Source organism: Pleurodeles waltl, chromosome 8 (genome assembly GCF_031143425.1).
Source record: "Pleurodeles waltl isolate 20211129_DDA chromosome 8, aPleWal1.hap1.20221129, whole genome shotgun sequence".
Taxonomy (NCBI): Eukaryota; Metazoa; Chordata; class Amphibia; order Caudata; family Salamandridae; genus Pleurodeles; species Pleurodeles waltl.
In genome coordinates, this window is record NC_090447.1 from 460106258 (window position 1) to 460126386 (window position 20129).

Genomic DNA, 20129 nt, shown 5'->3' on the forward strand with positions numbered 1-20129 from the left:
TGTTACGTGATTTAAAGACTAGCTAAGCCTTCCAAAAATCTAAGACCAATAACTTGAGTACTGTTAAATTGAGCAACATTATATCTAGTGCTTAGAGGTGCCATGAAGGCCAACGTAAAAAGAAGTTACTGTATTATACGCCAGTAGTAGCAAACTCCCTGTGCTATAAACTGAAGTTGCGTCATCAACTTATATTTGTATTTACCAACCAGGCAAACAATCAAATCAAAACATTAGGGAATATTTGTGCTCACTAATTTCTTGACATAAATATATAATCAACAAATATCGAAGTACTAATTTTATCAAATGGAAAAATTGTCACTTTCTGCCATTTAAATCTGAATTATATTGTGGCATTGTTTTATCATTCACTGTATGTATATTTCATACTTTCTCCCAGTGGCAGCTCGCAGGAGGGAAAAGAGGAGGGGAGGTGCATGGCAGTGTGGGGGGGTGATACTTATCTTATGTGCCGTGCTGCTCTTCTACTCTCTTCCTCTGCAGGCACAGGCTCCCAAGCCTGCCCTGCATCCAATCTGAACGCTGCTTTCTTGCTGCTGGCAGCATGAAAGCAAAAAGAACAGTTGATGGACGGAATGCAGAACAAATCAAACATTCACCCCCTGTCACAGATCTGGGTTTAATCCATCAGTTTTTTTGCTCACCATGCCATTCCAGTTTGGACCCAGCCATATGCAAATCAGTCTTGACCCTGCTCCCCATAGGAACAGTCCAGCCCAAACTGTCAGACCCTGGACCAGAAACAAGCATCCTGGGACCGGTTTCAGGGTATCACCCCTCTAAATAGGCTAGTTTGAATCTGGTGGCATAGTGAGCACGGGACCCACTTCTGTGCATACCCTTCCCAATTGGGGCGCCAAATGCAAAAAGAATGCAGCATTAGGATTGGATGCAGGGCCCAGCCAGGGTGCTCTGAGGCAGACAAAGTCTCTGCCTGCTGTCTCCAACCCAGCAACGCAGAGGCAAGTGCACATGTATGTGTGGCCATCATAGCCCGTGGCCCGCCTCTTTTACAAGAGAACTGCTTTCTCCTAATGCACTAGTAAGACACATCATGAAATGAAGGTACTGAAACTTCAAGAACAATCGTCTTAATGTCCAACTGCAGTGACAGTGTATATGTTGCGCTATAAAGACCAGGGTGTCAGGTTGTGCTTTCTTTCGAAGATGGCAATCCCTGCACTACCATTAGGTTTCTTGTAAACTGTGGTATAACTGGATATCCACTGTATCTTCAGGTGCAGCAAGGTTTTTCATGCAACCTCACGTTTCACCACTACTGCACCACTTTTAAGGACAACAGCCTCTAGGTGCTGGTTTTGTCACAACCTGTGTGCCGCTGTAGGCCGGGAATCAGGAACCATAAAAAAAGACAATGGAAAGTCAGAATCGAATAAGATAGCTTTAAAGGTCAATTGAATACAAGATATCACAGATGGGTCAACAAAAACCTAATCATGTCTTCAGGCGGCTTTTTAAGCGAGGCAGGGTCCGATTTTAACACCAGGACAGTGGCCTGCCTGTCCATACTAAGGCAGCTCCAAATGCTGTTGCAGGATAGGAAATGTCATACAATATTTTTTTTTATCATTATTAATTTTTTTAATTAAAAAGACAGCCTACTTTTACATTCAATATACCGGACAGTGAGAAATGAGAGAAAAACATGCCACCTCCCTTTCATTTGTGCATAGAAAAATGGAATACAAGAAGGACAACTAGAAACACAGACAGATAATTATAAAGTTCTGTGTTTGCATTTTCCTTCTTCACACTATGTTTCTTCTTGCTTTACCCTCTGTGGCATCTCTGATCGCCCACTAAATCTGATGCAGCTACCCTGATACGTACAGGATGAAACCATGGAAGAAATGAGTGTAGCCAGTGAAATTTGCCCATCCAGTTTGACACCCCAACTCACTGCACAGTTGATGGGGGCAGAATTAAATTAAAGTTTTTAAGGGCAACTAAGAGTCCGACCCTAATCAGATAAGCCACTGACCAACACGACTTCTTTTGTGTCCACATTGAGTATGAGTTTATTACTTACCTTACACTAACAAACTGAACATATAGTTATCTGGATACGGGCAGTGATGTTACTGTCAAGTCAAACTGAAATCTCATTGTCATCAGTATGTATATGCTGAATTTCAGTGGTTTTGTACGAGTAAATTCAGAACCTAATTATAACATCCCTGCAACCTTTGTTTTTTCAGTGAATTTCTATATTTCTTTTTGAATGTAAGGCAATTTCAATTACTATATGTCATTCCAACCTACGCCAGCCTGGCTTGCAGCCAGGCCTTGCAGCTAAGCCCTTATAACCACCCAACCCCACGCACGTCCTTTGGCTGTGGGCAGCGCAGGTTGGCCACAGGGCCTGTCTCTTGACAGTGGATCTGTGATTGGGTGCATGAGTGTTTGAGTGGGTCTAAAAGTGGGTGAGTGAGGGGGTACATGAGTGAGTGGGTGTGAGAGTGAATGCATGAGTCTGAGTGCATGTATGAGTGAATGAATTAGTGTATGAATGAGTGTGTTTTTTCTTTCAAATGTTTCCATATTCGCAAACAATTTGCGAATTTTCATGAATTTTCACATGGCGACGCAAAATTATTTTAAGACCATAATGTGCACCTAAAACACACCTATACCACAAGGGGGTCCAGGTACCTTCACCCTGATCTATTATGCCACTTTCAATTTGAATTATCACCCCAGGGGACCATCTACCGTGAAATAAAATGACGGTCGCAACTTTGTAGTCAGGTTGCGGTCAGTCAATTGCAACACTTCTTTTTGCATGCGTATTCGCGAAAAATTAATGAATTATTCACAGCCAGATATATACAAATTTATTTTCCCTTCAATATCTCAAACTACTTAACAGGTTCACACCATAAGAGTGAAAGTGTAATCTGTGTACCAACAGGTAGCTTTCTGCCAAATTTGGTGTAATTCCGACCAGTGGTTCGGCCTGTAGCCGTGTCTAAAGAATACTGTGGAAATAAAAATGGGAAACGCAAACTTTTTTGAGCCCCCTTTTTCTCAGCCCCCGCTTAACGGATCACTCCAAAACTTTCCATGCACAACAAAAATCACTGCAACACTTTTTTGAAAATTTCATGAAGAATCGTCAAACTGTGCCAAAGATATAGGCAAGGAAGACCCCTGTGGGACTCCACGTACTGGCACTTTGTTTAGATATGAGATCGCCTAACCTTGGCCCTTGAACACAACTTAATAGGAAAGAGTCCTATTGTGATGCAACCTGCTTGAAGTATAACAATTATACATCAGTCTGTAATGGACCTCTTTATTCCCAACATAAATACAGTGCTTAATTATATCCTTCCATAAGATTTCCCATTCTTTATTTGAAATGTTCCTTTTCAAAAGACGCTCCCATTTACTCCTGTACCTTCCTGGGGAAGATGTTTTAGTATCTAAAAGGAGTTTAAATAATAATTTTGAGATCATTCTGTTAATGAAGTTTAATGTTGAAAAGAGTACTTCAAATGTGTTTTTGTATCTGCTGCTTTTTTTTAAAATTGTTGGATGCCTTACCCAGTGACGTATCTGCACCTAATGCATGCACTTTGATTCATGATTCACTTAGCTGGACATCTAATTTGCACTGTGTGAATGCTTTAATGTTAAAAAAAAAAAACACATCACTGATAATTCCACACCTTTTTAGGACCATGTGTCAAATGGTTGAGGGTGAAATCTTCACTGGAGTGGATCAGCACATATGGCGATGGAAAGGAGGTGAATCCCTGTGCAATAGTAACATTATCTCAAACTGTGACAGTGGTCTGTACTCATGTGCCTAAATATGTGCTAGGTGGTCAGAGGACTCTTACTCAACTAACATCCCATACCAAACCGGGTGCGCCTGGAAGAAAAACAGAGCCACCGAGCCCTATGAAGTATCTTGTTACTAGATATGTTACAATAGTCAAGAAACAAAGAAGGACTATCTACTCAGATTTCTGTGGATTTCTCCTAATTATCTCTGGACAGGTCTGACATACTCAGTGTTGGACCTGGCCCTTTTTGCAGGGTCATCCCCAAACGTTTTGCCTCTTTCTTCCTATTTTTTCTGACTAGTTTTTGTTGGCTTTAGGACGTTGGGCACTTTACCACTGCTAACCAGTAGTAAAGTGCATATGCCCTCTGTGTAAATTGTATTGGTAATTGGTTTATCCCTGATTGGCATATTTGATTTACTACTACGTCCCTCATAAAGTGCACTAGAGGTGCCCAAGGCCTGTAAATCAAATGCTACTAGGGCTAGAGTGGAAGGAGGAGTGGTCACTTACACCTGAATTGGCTGTGCCTTCCCTCACACAATGTAGTCTCCAACCCCCTGGTGTGTGTCTGGAGTCAGGCCTGGGCAAGGCAGGATCCTGTGAACAACAGAGACTTTCCTTTGGAGTGGGCCTACTTCAAAGGCAGAAAGGGATACAAGAAGTGGACCCAAAACCCCAGCTTTCTTCAAGATTTGCTTCTGGAACCAAGAAGAACCTCTGCCAAGGAGAAGAGCTGAAGAGCTGAGGAAAAGTGCTGCCCCTGCCTATGACTGCGCTTTGTTGGGCTATCCTGCAGTTGCTGCTTCTGCCTGTGAAAGTGGACAAAGATTAGACTTTGTGGTATATTCCTGATTGTGAAGAATCTCCAAGGGCTTGGACTGAGCTTGAAGTCTCAGGGCCATCAAAGACTTCCTCTGCCAGCACTTGGACTCTCTGCTGAGACTCCTGCCCTGCCAAGTGGTGCCCTATCCAGTCCCCGGGCCCTTGAAGGTAAAGCTGGTAGAACAAGGACTGAAATCCACACACAGGGAGCCGTGTAAGGAAACTTTCGACACACCACCTGCAACGTGGCTGAAAAACGAAGCGCCACCGACTTGTGGCTGATTTCAACACATCACCAGTATTGCTGCTAAAGAAATGATGCAACACCCGCTTGCATCTGCTGAAAACGACGCAAACCCCACGCAACGTGGTTTTCCATCACCATGTAACCAAGATTTCTCATGCATCATTGCTGGGCGTCAAAGTCATCGTGAACCTGCACGGATCCGAGGTGCCCTGTCCGGAAATTGACGCATCACTCTTGCGGGAGAAAAACACAACGCATCGCCTACCCGACCGGAGAAGAAACGACGCAGGGCCTCACTTGCGAGTAAGGAATTGATGCATCGTTGACTTCTCCAATGCATGCTTGCCCGTGCGGCTTTATTTTTGGCGCAAAACAGGTACTTTGTGTAAAAACAACATTTCAATTGTTTTCTATAGAGTAATACTCTTTTTACTTTGAAAATTCATATCTTGATTTGTGTATGTTGGATTTTTGTTGTTTGCGTCTTGTTTGATTTAGATAAATATTGCCTATTTTTCTACACTGGTGTGGAGTCCATTTTGTAGTGTTTTCACTGTATTACTGTGTGTGTTGGTACAAATACTCTACGCACTGCCTTTGGGATAAGCCTGACTACTAAGGGCGGTAAGCAGGGGTTATACAAGTGGGTATCTCCATTGCCCTGACTACAGTGAGGGTCTCTGCTTGGAAAGAGTGCAAACTGACTGCCAATCTGAGACCCATTTCTAACACTCAATCATTTTAATGCCTAAGTACCCCAATGTGCTATGGGCCTGCTGAAAACTATAAAGTTCCTTTAGGCGAGACACCTCACCAGGTACTATAACATCCAAAACTTCAGATTTGTCTATGCTTATTGTATATCCTGCCAGATTTTTAAATTTTGGTTCTGATATATCAGTACAGGGGAGGAGGTCTCTGGGCAGTTAGTATTAAGAGGGTATTATCTACGAAAAGGATTAACTTGGGTGTACCTGGCAAAAGCATCAAACCTGAACTATCATAAAATGTTGTCTATAGTCAAGTGGCTCAATACTTCACACAAATAGATGCAGAGAAAGGGAACAGTCCTGCCTAGTCCTTATCCGCAACTTTACTAAATCTGACATCTGACCATTTAATACTATTCTCGCAGTGCAATTATCATACTTAAACATCACAATTTTAATAAAGTTAGAATCCACACCTATGTCTCTTAGAACTAGTCTGAGAAACCCCAGTCCACCCAATCAAAGGCCTTTTCAATATCCAAAACTACCAATACTGCAGTTATTTCTTCCTTTGTAACTGTTCAATCACATGCCTAACATTGTGGTGTAACAGCCTGTTTCTAGCAACCCCTAACCAAACTGGTTGGACTAGAGCTGGAATTACGTATTCAAGCCTAGAATCCAAGATTTTCATATAGATCTTTGCATCTATCCTATAGACAATTAGCGGTCTGTGTGAAGATCAAAGTACTGGATCCTTACAAGGTTTAAGTATAACTATGATAGATTAGCTTATTGAGGGTGTCGCCCACTCCACTGTTGTAAAGTGGTTATACAAAGCTGCTAGCTCAGGAATTAAAATTAGGGCATACGTTTTATGAAAGTTATCAGTTTAGCCATATCAGCCATGAAATTTATTGGTTTTAAGATTACAGATGGCCAATCATATCTCCTTGTCTGTTATTGGTGTTTCATTGGCTGCCACCAGCTCGCAATTTGTTTTGGGATAAGTGCATCTGTGAAATACAGTGCTCATGAACATTCAGAGGATATGTGTTAGACCTGACAGCCTTAGGATGGTGTCCCCTAACTTTTTTCCTGCCTCCCTCCACATTTTGGACATTGTTTTTGATGGTTTTAAGACTCTGCACACTTTACTACTGCTAACCAGTACTAAAGTCCATATGCTCTCTCCCTGAAAACATGGTGACACTGGTTCCTACCCAATTGGCTTATTTAATCTACTTGTAAGTCCCCAGTAAAGTGCACTACATGTGCCCAGGGCCTGCAGATTAAATGCTACTAGTGGACCTGCAACACTGATTGTGCCACCCACATAAGAAGCCTCTTACCATGCCTCCGGCCTGCTACTGCAAGGCAGGTGTGTGCAGTTTCACTGCCAATTCGACTTGGCATTTAAAAGTACTTGCCAAGCCTTAAATTCCCCTTTTCCTTCATATACGTCACCCCTAAGGTAGGCCCTAGGTAACCCACAGGGAATGGTGCTATTTAGATAAAAGGCAGGACATATACCTGTGCAGTTTATATGTCCTGGTAGTGTAGAACTCCAAAATTCATTTTACACTGCTGTGATGCCTGCTCCTTTTATAGGCTAACATTAGAGCTACCCTCATATACTGTTTGAGTCGTAGATTCTGATCTGAAAGGAGTAACAAGGTCATATTTAGTATGGCCAGAATGGTAATACAAAATCCTGCTGACTGATGAAGTTGGATTTAATATTACTATTTTAGAAATGCCACTTTTAGAAATTGAGCATTTCTCTGCAATTAAAATCCATCTGTGCCTTACAATCCACGTCTGGCTAGGTTAGTTGAAGGCTCCCTTGTGCATTTCACTCAGACAACGCCAAACACAGGATGCTCAGTCACACCTGCACACATCTGCATACTGAATGGATCTTCCTGGGCTGGGAGGGTGGAGGGCCTGACACTTCCATTTGAAAGGACAGTGGCCTGCCCTCACACAATATACTGCCAAGCCCCCTACTGGGACCCTGGCAGACAGGATGGAACTGAAAAGGGGACCTGGTGCACCTCTAAGCCACTCTTTGAAGTCTCCCCCACTTCAAATACACATTTGGGTATTTAAACAGGGCCTCTGACCCTACCAACTCAGACACTTCTAGAGAAGATACCACTGGTGAAGAAACTCTGAACCAAAACCTGCAACCTGCGAAGAGGAACTGCCTGGCTGCCCAAAGGACTCACCGGACTGCTTTTCTGCAAAAGACTGCTGCCCTGCTGTCGCCCTGCTGCCTTCTGCTGAGAAGTGCTCTCCAAGAGTTTGCTTCCTGATCCTTGAAGTCTCAGGGCCAAAATGACTTCATCCTGCATAGAACTTCTTGTGCGGCAATAATTTGACCCACATTCTCCCCGAAACAACGCACAGCCTGCATCGCGGTGAGAAAACCACTGCATGCCGAACTGCAACGACGCAACCCGGCTCCCTGAGAGGAGATCGACACAGCGCCAACGTTGCAACCGGAACTTTGACGCACTGCCCACTGGATCAACACATAGCAGAGCCAGAACAACACAGCCAGACTTCCTGTGAGAAGAAACGACGCAGCACCTGCCGTGCAAAATAAATTTCTCAGCATCGCCCACCGGATCGACGCAGGTCCTGTGACTTCATCCTGCACGCCAAGGATTTCTCCGCATTGTCCCCGGGGCATCCAAATACCCCACAAACCGAAGAGGATCCAAGTCTTCGCACTGGAAATCGACACAAGGCCTTGACTGCGTGGAAAAATATCAACGCATCATCTGGGTGCGCACTGAGATACGGACGCACACCTCCCCGTTTTCCACACATCTCCTCCTCTGCTGCCCCTTGTGGATAATTTCAACGCAAACCAGGTACTTTGTGCTTGCAAGAGACACTAGTTGCTTTTTAAAGACTAAAGACTCTTTTTATCATTCTCTGAAGTGATATTTCAACGTGTACGTTTTGACCTCCATTTAACCAGATAAATATTCCATATCTTTCTAACCACTGTGTGGAGTATTTTTGTGGTATTATACTGTGTTATTACATGATTTATTGCACAAATACTTTACACATTGCCTTCTATGTTAAGCCTGACTGCTCAGTGCCAATCTACCAGAGGGTGGGCAAGGGATAATTTGGATTGTGTATGACTTACTCTGACTAGAGTGAGGGTCCTTGATTGGACAGGGGGTAACCTGACCGCCAAAGACCCTATTTCTAACATTGGTGATCAGCGGTGAGGATAGGACTTGTATTTTTGCAGTGACATACAATAGCTATGTGTACACTACCTACCCACAGTTGAAGGTCAACTTGATTTATTATATTTTTCTGCAATTTCGTTTTCTGCCTAACATTTTTAATTAAATCCTCATTCAACATGTCTCTGGCGGGGTCTCAAGCAGGAGCTGAAGATTTTGACCTAGCCAAGCTGGAGACATACACTGTTAACCAGCTGAGGGCCTGGGCAGAAGCCCATTCAGATGATAATGTTGAGGGTCCAGAGGATGGCCCCTCAGAGGATTTTTTTGCAGGAGTGGGGACGTTACCCCTGGAATTGTGCCCCCTAGTAAACACGGGAGCAGAGTATCTAGCCAGAGATAGAGTTTCAACTGCAAATGGCAAAGTTAAAAATTGAAGCTGAGAGAGCAGAGGCAGCAGCTGAGAGAGCCTTAACTGAAAATAAACTTTTGTTGGCTCATGAACTGAGTCTCAAGGAGCTGGATATTAAGGCGAGACAGTCTTGAGTCCAGCAGTGATGGTAGCAGCATACATGCATGACCTGCTGGGAAAAGGAAGGTTCGTATACCCAAAAATGTAGTGCCAAGTTATGTGGTGGGAGATTACAATGGTAAGTGGTTGTCTGCTTATGAAGTTGCACTAAGGGCTCATGGGGTCTCTGAAGAGCAATGTGGGGGCGGCCTTTTGGTACTATGACCAATAGTGGGGAGGGATACACTTCTTGCATTGTATCTTAAGGATCAAAACAGATACGCACCCATGAAAACTGCTTTGCTTGCCAAGTTTGGGCTGACCCCTGAGAAGTACTGTCAGAGGTTCAGGGACAGCACCAAGATCTCCACACAAAACTGGGTAGCCGTTTTTGATTTCTCCAGTAAGGCATTGAATGGATGGGTGCGTGGCAGTAAAGTAGATGACTATTTGGGGTTATATAATTTGATCCTGAAAGAGCATATGTTCAGTGTTTGCTTTACAGAGTTGCGCCAGCACCTAGTTGACAGTAAGCTGACTGTACCTTGGAAGCTTGCTAAGGAGGCAGACCTCTGGGTTAGCACCTGAGTGTCCAAGAAGGTACCCGGGGGGGGACACACCCACAAAGGTGGTCAGGGTTCCCACCAGAAGAAAGAGGGGGGAGAAAAACTTAAAAATAAGGAGTTCTCAAAAGGCCCCCAAAACAATCCCAAGGGGGTGGTGGTACCCAGTCCCAGCCTGAGTCTAAGAAGAGGCCAGGATTCTTTTACAAGAAGAAAGGGATGTTTTCCCCAAAGGCTTAGAATGCTTCAAGTTTGGACACTCTAAGGGTGATTCCCAGTGTCCCAAGAGGGCACAGCCCACCACTGGAGGGCAGGCACCTAGGTTGGCTAGTGTAGCGCTCTGGGGGTGGGGGGGAGATGGTCCCGTTAGCTTGGGGGAACAGATAGAGGTATCACTAGTGTCTCTGGGAGATAAGGAAATGGTGCCAAAGCCCACATGCCAGCCAATACTTCCAGGTATAGGCAGTGGGTCACCACTGATGGGCAAAGGGTGGAGGCTCTGCGTGACACAAGAGCCAGTATGGCTCCAGCGGTCAGCTGGTGTCAGCAGAGCAAGTCATCCCTAATACATTCCACCAGGTCATAGACGCTGGCAATCGCGAGAGCCACCTACCAGTAGCTCTGGTTCCCTTTGAGTGTGTGTGGTGGGGGGTGTCTCTGGTACTCTAAAAGTAGATGTGAGAACTGCCATGCCTGTAGATTGTTTGTTAGGCAATGATCTTGAGCACACTGCCTGGAAAGATGTAGAGCTCAGATCCCAACTGGAGATGTTAGGTTTGCCTGAGTGAGTCTGCAAGACCACACGGTCCACGGCTGCCTGGGAATGGAGTCAAGGGTGTCTGGAGCCTGGAACAATGGCCCAGATAGCTGCACAGAGGAAGGGCAAGGGGTGCTGGAAACCGGCCCCAGATATTCAGCGGTGGTTGACAGGGTCCAAGAAGAGGAGGCCCATGACCCAACTGGGGAAGATATTACCGCCCTGGGTAACCTGCCAGAGCTTGCTGGCTGGCAAGTGGAGGGTGGATCAACCAGGGAGGCATTCTGCAAAGTGCAGAAGGGGTGCCCTAACAGGCCTCAGCCCAAGCAGCAGGCAAAGCCTCTGGCGATCACCACATATATTGGGAGAATGATCTCCTCTACAGTGAGCCTAAGGTACCAGCCGCTGGGGCAGCACGTGTTACCAGGCCTTCCTTATGGGCCTGGCTCACGACATCCCCCTAGGTAGGACATTTGGAGCAAGACAAGACCTTTGCCAGGCTTGTCACCCACTTCTATTAGCCTTGAATGCGGGTAGCCTCAGATGCATTCTGTAGGTCCAGCCCCACTTGCCAGGCTAGTAGGAAGACAGGAAAAAGGCTTAAGGCCCCCCTGATCCCGCTCCCTGTCGTTGGCACCCCCTTTGAAAGGGTGGGCATCGATACCACTGGTCCCTTGGAACCCAAAACTGCCCTAGGCAACAGGTTTATTCTGGTTTTGGTGGATCATGCCACCTGCTATCCAGAGGCAATCCCTCTAAGGACAGTGACTGCACTGGTGGTGACCAGAGCTCTGATGGAGATATTTACCCATGTGGGGTTCCCAAAGGAGGTTGTGTCTGACATAGGCACAAACTTCATGTCAGCGTACATGAAGTCCATGTGGGATGAGTGTGGGGTGACCTACCGTTTAACCACCAATTACATCCTCAAACCAGTGGGTTTGTTGAGAGATCCAACAAGACCCTGAAGTACAAGTTACTTACCTTCAGTAATGAAATATCTGGTAGAGACATATTCTAGTTGCAGATTCCTTACCTTAGAATTTTCCTCCAGGCGTCAGACTGGATCCAGAGATTTTTCTTCGAGCAATACCCTTGCACATCGGTAGGTGGCATCGGTCGACTTCGCGGGCATCGTAGGTGTCATGGTCACCATGACGACGTCGGGAGTAGTATATAGATGCCGCCCTCGCGCAGTGATGTCAGTTTCTTTTAACGACTTTCCACGCCAAAGCGCAGAGCCACTAGGAACACTGAGATTGGTGCACCAGAGCTAAGGACCTGAAAGGGGGAATCCCTGTCCCTAGAAGTCAGTTCGCAAGCGGGGAGGATGGGTGGGCAGTAAGGAATCTGCAACTAGAAAATGTCTCTACCAGATATTTCATTACCTAAGGTAAGTAACTTGTACATCTGATAGAGACTTCTAGTTGCAGATTCCTAACCTTAGAATAGACACCCAAGCAATGCCATCCTCCGTGGTGGGCTGGGAACCAAGATCATACTAGAAAGTCCTGTAGGACTGAAGGACCAAAATAGCCATCTCAACTGACCTGACTGTCCAGGCAGTAGTGCTTAGCAAACGTGTGCAGGGACCACCATGTAGCCGCCTGGCAGATATCCAGGACAGGAACTCCGCGCGCCAACGCAGTGGAAGCAGCAGTTGCTCTGGTGGAATGAGCACGCAAGCCTTCAGGAGGTTGCTTCTTGGCCAAAGCGTAGCACATTTTGATGTAAAGAAGCACCCATCAAGAGATGGTACGCTTTTGCACCGCCTTCCCTTTTTTTGCACCCACATAGCCAACGAAGAGTTGATCACCCACCCGGAAATCTTTAGTACGATTGAGGTAGAACGCCAACGCTTTTATTGGGTCCAGATGGTGGAGTCTCTTCTCCTCATGGGAAGGATGTGGGGTTGCGTAGAAAGTAGGGAAAGTGATGGACTGGCCTACATGAAAGGGTGTAACCACCTTAGGAATGAAGGAAGCCCTAGTGCGCAACACTACTTTGTCAGGGTGCACAGACAAGTATGGAGGCTTTGAGGAAAGGGCCTGTAGCTCACTCACCCTGCGAGCAGAGGTGATAGCAACTAGAAAGACAGTTTTTAAGGTGAGGAGCCGCAAGGGACAATTATGAATTGGCTCAAAGGGGGTACACATCAAATAAGTAAGTACAAGATTAAGGTCCCACTGAGGCATGATAAATGGAGAGCGAGGAAATAAATGGGTGAGCCCTTGCAGGAATCTACTCACAGGATATTTAAAGAGTTGAGGGCTGATCAGATAGCCTAAGAAAGGCCGAAATGGCAGATAAATACCCTTTAAGGGTGCCCAAAGCAGAGCCCTGCTGGGCTAAAGAAAGAATGAACAGAAGAACCTTGGATAGAGGGGCAGAAAGGGGATCAACGGATTTGTTGGTACACCATGCCACAAATTTATTAACGACAGGCGTATACAGTTTTAGTTGATGGACGCCTGGCCACCAAGATAACATTGCAGATTTCGGGTGGAAGTGCAAAAGTCGTCAACTGTTGCCGCTCAATCTCCACGCATGAAGGCGGAGGTTGGACAGGTTTGGGTGAAGAACCGTCCCCCGTTGCTGCGACAGAAGATCCACCTGAAGAGGCAGTCTGAGTGGAGGATCGATGGACATGCTCACTAGCTCTGGATACCATACTCTCCGTGCCCAGTCCGGAGCCACCAAGATGACTTGGGCCCGGTCGTTCCTGATTTTTTTTTAGAACTCTGGGAAGAAGAGGTATAGGCGGAAAGGAGGCAGGAGTTCCACTCGAGACTAAAAGTATCCCCGGGCGAGTGCCGCCTTGGAAACTCCAACGTGCTAAAACAGCTGACATTGCACGTTCTCTGCGGAGGCGAACAGATCTAACCAAGGCTCTCCCCACTGCTGAAAGAGACCTTGCGCCACCTCGGGATGGAGACGCCATTCATGATCAGCTGCGCATCGACAGCTGAGTTCATCCGCTCTGGCGTTGAGGGAACCCGCCAGATGCTGAACCATCAGGGCAATGCCCTGATGTTCCAGCCATGTCCAGAGGCGTAGTGCCTCCTGACAAAGGGTCCAGGACCCTACTCCGCCCTGTTTGTTGCAATACCACATGGCGGTAGTATTGTCCGTGAACACCTGCACCACTTTCCCTTTGAGAGAGGGAAGGAATGCTTTCAACACAAGCCTGAACGCCCGGAGCTCCAGCAGATTGATATGGAGCCCCGAATCCGCTGGAGACCAGAATCCTTTGATCTTCGCCTCTCCCATGTGGCCACCCCAACCCAGAAATGATGCATCTGTCACTATAGAGAGATCTGGTTGGGGAGAGGGATCTGCCGTGGACCCAATGCGGATTCGAAAGCCACCACTGCAGGTCTTTCGAAGTCCCCTCCACGGTCTGGACCAGGTTGGAGAGATTCCCCTGATGCTGCGCCCACTGGAACTTCAGATCCCACTGCAGAGCCCGCGTATGCCTTCTGGCATGTGTTACTAGCAGGATGCAGGAGGCCATGAGGCCCAGCAGCCTCAGAGTCAGTCTCACCGAAACCCAAGACCGAGGCCAAAAGATCGGAATCATAGCCTGAATGTCTTGGACTAATTTTTCGTGAGGATAAGCCTGAAACTGCACTGTGTTCAGAATCGCTCCAATGAAAGGGAGCGACTGAGAGGGGTCAGGTGTGACTTCAGCACGTTTATAGTGAACCCCAGCCTGTGCAGGAGGTTCGCCGTAGTCTGAAGGTGGGAGACGACTGTCTGGGGTGAGTTCGCCTTCAACAGCCAGTCATCGAGGTAGGGGAAGACTGAAACCCCTAACCTGCGCAGATGAGCTGCAACCACCGCCATCACTTTTGTGAACACCAGAGGGGCACTGGTAAGGCCAAAGGGGAGCACAGTAAACAAAGTGCTCGTGACCTACCACGAATCGTAGGTAACATCTGTGGGCAGGCAGGATGGGGATATGGAAATAAGCGTCCTGCAAGTCCAACGCTACCATCCAGTCTCCTGGGTCCAAGGCAGACAGAACCTGAGCCAGGGTGAGCATTTTGAATTTCTCCTTCTTGAGGAAGTAGTTCAGGTCCCGAAGGTCAAGGATAGGACGTAAGCCCTTGTCCTTCTTTGGTATCAGAGAGTAGCGGGAATAACAACCACGACCTACTTCTGGCACAGGGGCCCTTTCTATAGCTTCCTTGGCCAAGAGAGCTGAGACTTCCTGGTGGAGAAGCGCCAAATGATCCTCTGGAAGGTGACTGAAGGATGGTGGCATAGGTGGTGGAGCAGATTCGAAAGGGAGGGAGTAGCCCTTTCAAACGATCTGCAAAACCCACCTGTCCGTGGTGATATGTTCCCAGTGGGGAGGGTGATGGTGAATCCTGCTACCAAAGGCACCGTATCGGGGTCAGACTGACCAAATATGAGGCACATGGCCTCATAAACTCTTTAAGCTGGAGGGGGATCGCTCCCGCTCTGGGAAACTTGGGGAAGCGCAGAGCCGACCCAGACGCAGGGTCCGCGGACGGAGGCCTAGTGCGTGCCCGCTCTTCCCCGTGTCGCGTCAGCCGAGCGACGGGGCGAAGTGGGAGAGCGATGGGACTTCTTCGACTTCTTCTTCTTCTTACCTTGATCCGAGGATTCAGAAGAAGACGAGTGGTGATGACTCTACAACCGATCTCAAGACCTTCCGCTCGAACAAGACCGGGACCTAGGTGGGCTCGAGTGCCGGGCCGCCATTAGCTTGAGGGACCGCTCCCACGAAAGCCTTCGGGTGCATGGCCCGGCACTCGGAGCACAACTTTGGGTCGCACTCGAGACACCACAGACAAAACCGATGAGGATCCTTCACCGACATCGTCTGATGACAGTCATTGCATGGCTTGAACCCGGTCTTCGGGGACATCCTCGACGCACCAAAGTCGCACAGAAAAAACTCGACAAACCGGTCGAATTCGGTCAAAAAATAGCCAGGGTAGCTCTTCTCCGGATCAGCACTTGGTGCGGAAAGAAAAGAACTGACGTCACTGCAGGAGGGCGTTGTCTATATACTACTCCGACATCATCACGGTGACCACAACGCCTACGACGCCCGCGGAGTCGACCGACGCCACCTACCGACGCGCAAGGGTATTGCTCGAAGAAAAATCTCCGGATCCAGTATGACGCCGGAGGAAAATTCTAAGGTAGGGAACCTGCAACTAGAAGTCTCTATCAGATAGGAATGATCACTGGCCTGCCTGAGGCCATGAGGCATAAGTGGGATGTCCTCCTGCCATTCCTTCTCTTTGCTTATAGGGAGGTGCCCTAGAAAGGGGTGGGGTTCAGCCCCTTTGAGCTTCTCTATGGTTACCCTGTCAGGGGACCCCTAAGCCTAGTAAAGGAGAGATGGGAGAAATCTCCCAAGAAACCTCCCCAGGATGTGGTCAGTTACATGCTGGACCTCCGCAAACAGACACAGCATTTCTGGAAACAGGCCAAGAGTAACCTCAAGGTCAGTCAAGAGGTGATGAAGGAGTGGTATGACCAGAAGGCCACTCTGGTAGAATTCTCACCTGGAGACAGGGCATGGGTGATGGAGCCAGTAGAGCCTAGAGCTCTCCAGGACTGCTGGACTGGCCCATTCGAAGTCAAGGAGCGAAAGGGGGAGGCCACTTACCTAGTGGCCCTCAAGACCCCTAGAAACCCCTTAAGGGTTCTCCACCACAATGGACTGAAGCCTCATTTTGAGAGGTCTGACATCAGTATGCTTTTTGTGACAGATAAGGGCATGGAAGAGGAGAGTGAACCTTTCCCCGACCTCCTCTCTGCCAAGGAAGGTGATGGGTCAGTGGAGGGTGTTCATCTCTCAGACTCCCTGACTCTAGATCAGAGGGGAGACTGCTACGAGTTGTTGGAGCAGTTCTCTTCCCTGTTCTCCCTCACTCCTGGGCTCACACACTTGTGTGTCCACGATATTGACACAGGAGACAGTCCACCTGTGAAGAACAAAATTTACAGGGTGTCAGACAAAGCGAGGTCCAGCATCAAGGATGAAGTTTCCAAGATGCTGGCTCCTGGGGTGATAGAGAAGTCCAGTAGTCCCTGGTCCAGCCCAGTGGTGTTGGTTCCCAAGGCTGCTGCTCCTGGTGCCAAGCCAGAACTTAGGTTCTACGTGGACTACCGGGGTCTCAACTCTGTCACAAAGATGGATGCTCACCCCATCCCCCGAGCTGATGAGCTCGTAGACAGGCTCAGCACTGCCAAGTTCCTTAGTACCTTTGACCTCACATCAGGGTACATGCAGATCGTCTTGACTAAAGAGGCTCAAGAGAGATCTGCTTTCTCTACTCCTGAGGGCCATTACCAGTTCAGAGTAAGGCCCTTTGGATTGAAAAATGCCCCTGCTACCTTCCAATGGTTGGTTAACGGGGTCCTAGGTGGCAAGGATGCCTTTTTCCCCAGCCTACCTGGACGACATTGTCATTTATAGTTCTAGCTGGGAGGAACACCTGCTCCACCTCAAGGAGGAGCTTCAGGCCCTGCTACAGGCAGGCCTGACCATCAAGGCCAGTAAGTGCCAGATTGGGCAGGGTTCCGTGTGTACTTGGGACACCTAGTGGGTGGTGGCAAGGTGCAGCCCCTCCAGGCCAAGACTGAAACTATCAAGGTCTGGCAACCACCTAGAACCCAAACAGAGGTGAGAGCCTTCTTAGGTCTCACCAGATACTACCGCAGATTCGTTAAGGGATATGGCACCATAGTAGCCCCCTTAACAGAACTGACATCCAAGAAACAACCTAGGTTGGTGAATTGGACAGAGGCTTGTCAGAAAGCCTTTGACTCCCTCAAGGAAGCCATGTGCACGGTCCCTGTGCTCAGGGCACCTGACTACTCCCAGGAATTTATTGTGAAGACGGATGCCTAAGAGCATGGCATAGGTGCAGTTCTAGAACAGCTAAATGAAGAGGGCCTAGACCAACCGGTAGTCTTTATTAACAGAAGGCTATTACCACAGGAATAGAGGTGGGGTGCTATTCAGAGAGAAGTATTTGCTGTGGTCTGGGCACTGAAGAAGCTGAGACCATACCTGTTTGGGACTCACTTCCGGGTTCAGACAGGCCACAGGCCCTTCAGATGGCTCATGCAGATAAGGGGCGAAAAACCTCAACTCTTGCAGGTGGTCCATTTCCCTACAGGGGATGGACTTTACTGTGGAGCATCACCCAGGGATTGACCATGCCAACGCTGATGGTCTCTCCACATACTTCCTCCTTAACGATGAGAGCTCCCAGGAGGTTGGGTAGCTCTCCCCACTTTCAGACTGGGGGGGGGGGGAGGGGACACGTTAGACCTGACAACCAGAGGGTGGTCACGCCTAACTTTTTGCCTGCCTCCCTCCACTTTTTGGACACTGTTTTTGCTGGTTTTAGGACTCTGCACACTTTGCCACTGCTAACCAGTGCTAAAGTGCATATGCTCTCTTCCTGAAAACATGGTGACATTGGTTCCTACCCAATTGGCTTATTTAATCTACTTATAAGTCCCCAGTAAAGTGCACTACCTGTGCCCAGGGCCTGTAGATGAAATACTACTAGTGGGCCTGCAGAACTGATTGTGCCACCCACATAAGTAGCCCCTTAACCATACCTCAGGCTTGCCACTGCAAGGCCTGTGTGTGCAGTTTCACTGCCAGTTTGACTTTGCATTTAAAAGTACTTGCCGAGCCTTAAACTCCCCTTTTTCTACATATAAGTCACCCCTAAGGTAGGCCCTAGGTAACCCATAGGGCAAGGTGATATGTAGATAAAAGGCAGGACATATACCTGTGTAGTTTATATGTTCTGGTAGTGTAGAACTCCTCAATTGATTTTAGATTGCTGTCAGGCCTGCTCCATTCATAGGCTAACATTAGGGCTACCCTCATATACTGTTTGAGTGGTAGATTCTGATCTGAAAGGAGTAACAAGGCCATATTTAGTATGGCTAGAATGGTAATACAGAATCCTGCTGACTGGTGAAGTTGTTTTTCATATTACTGTTTTAGAAACGCCACTTTTAGAAAGTGAGCATTTCTCGGCACTTAAAATCCTTCTGTGCCTTATAAGCCACGTCTGGCTAGACTTAGTTGACAGCACCCTTGTGCATTTCACTCAGACAACCCTAAACACAGGATGCTCAGTCACACCTGCACACATCTGCATACTGAATGGGTATTCCTGGGCTGGGAGGGTGGAGGGCCTGACACTTACATTTGAAAGGACAGTGGCCTGCCCTCACACAATATACTGCCAAACCCCCTACTGGGACCCTGCAGGCAGGATGGAACTGAGAAGGGGACCTAGTGCACTTCTAAGCCACTCTTTGAAGTCTCCCCCACTTCAAAGGCACATTTTGGTATTTAAACAGGGCCTATGACCCTACCAACTCAGACACTTCTGGACAAGATACCACTGGTGAAGAAACTCTGAACCAGAACCTGCAACCTGCCAAGAGGAACTGCCTGACTGCTCAACGGACTCACCTGACTGCTTCTCTGCAAAGGACTGCTGCCCTGCTGAGAAGTGCACATTTCCAAGGGCTTGGATAGAGCTTGCCTCCTGTTCCTTGACGTCTCAGGGCCAAAAAGACTTCATCCTGCAAAGAACTCCTTGTGCGATGAAAATTTGATGCGCAGCCTGCCAGAAACAACGCACAGCCTTCATCGCGGTGAGAAAATCACTGCACACCGAACCTGAACGATGCAGCCCGGCTCCCCGAGAGGTGATTGACTCAGCACCAGCATTGCGACCGGAACTTTGACGCATGGCCCACAGGATCGACGCATAGCAGAGCCGGATCGACGCATCCCCACTTCTTGCCAGGAGAATTGACGCAGCACCTGCCATGCGACAGAAATTTCCCCACATCGCCCACCAGATCGACGCAGCTCCTGTGACTTCGACCTGCACGCCCAGGATTTCTCTGCATCGTCCCCGGGGCGTCCAAATACCCCGCAACCCGAATAGGATCCAGGTCTTCGCACCGGAAATCGATGCAAGGCCCTGACTGCAAGGAAAAATATTGATGCATCGTCTGTGTGTGCCTTGAGAAAGCAACGCACACCTCCCCGTTTTCCACGCTTCTCCTCCTCTGCGGCCCCTTGCGGATAATTTTGAAGCAAACCTGGTACTTTGTGCTTGTAAGAGACATGTTGCTTTTTAAAGACTTAAGACTATTTTTATCATTCTCTGAAGTGATATTTCAACGTGTACTTATCAAATCTTGATCGTTTTGACCTGCATTTAACCAGATAAATATTCCATATTTTTCTAAACAATGTGCGGAGTATTTCTGTGGTGTTATACTGTGTTACTGCATGATTTATTGCACAAATATTTTACACATTGCCTTCTAAGTTAAGCCTGACTGCTCGGAGCCAAGCTACCAGAGGGTGGGCACAGGGTAATTTGGATTGTGTATGACTTAGCCTGACTAGGATTATGGTCCCTCATT

The 20129-nt window shown here is 47.7% G+C and overlaps 1 protein-coding gene across 3 annotated transcripts in view; it reads right to left on the reverse strand.

Annotated features, from left to right (window-relative positions):
• The window catches only part of TBC1D8 (TBC1 domain family member 8), a 411616-nt gene that overhangs the window by 22777 nt on the left and 368710 nt on the right, over positions 1 to 20129 (reverse strand). The gene's annotated exons all lie outside the window — the stretch shown is intronic.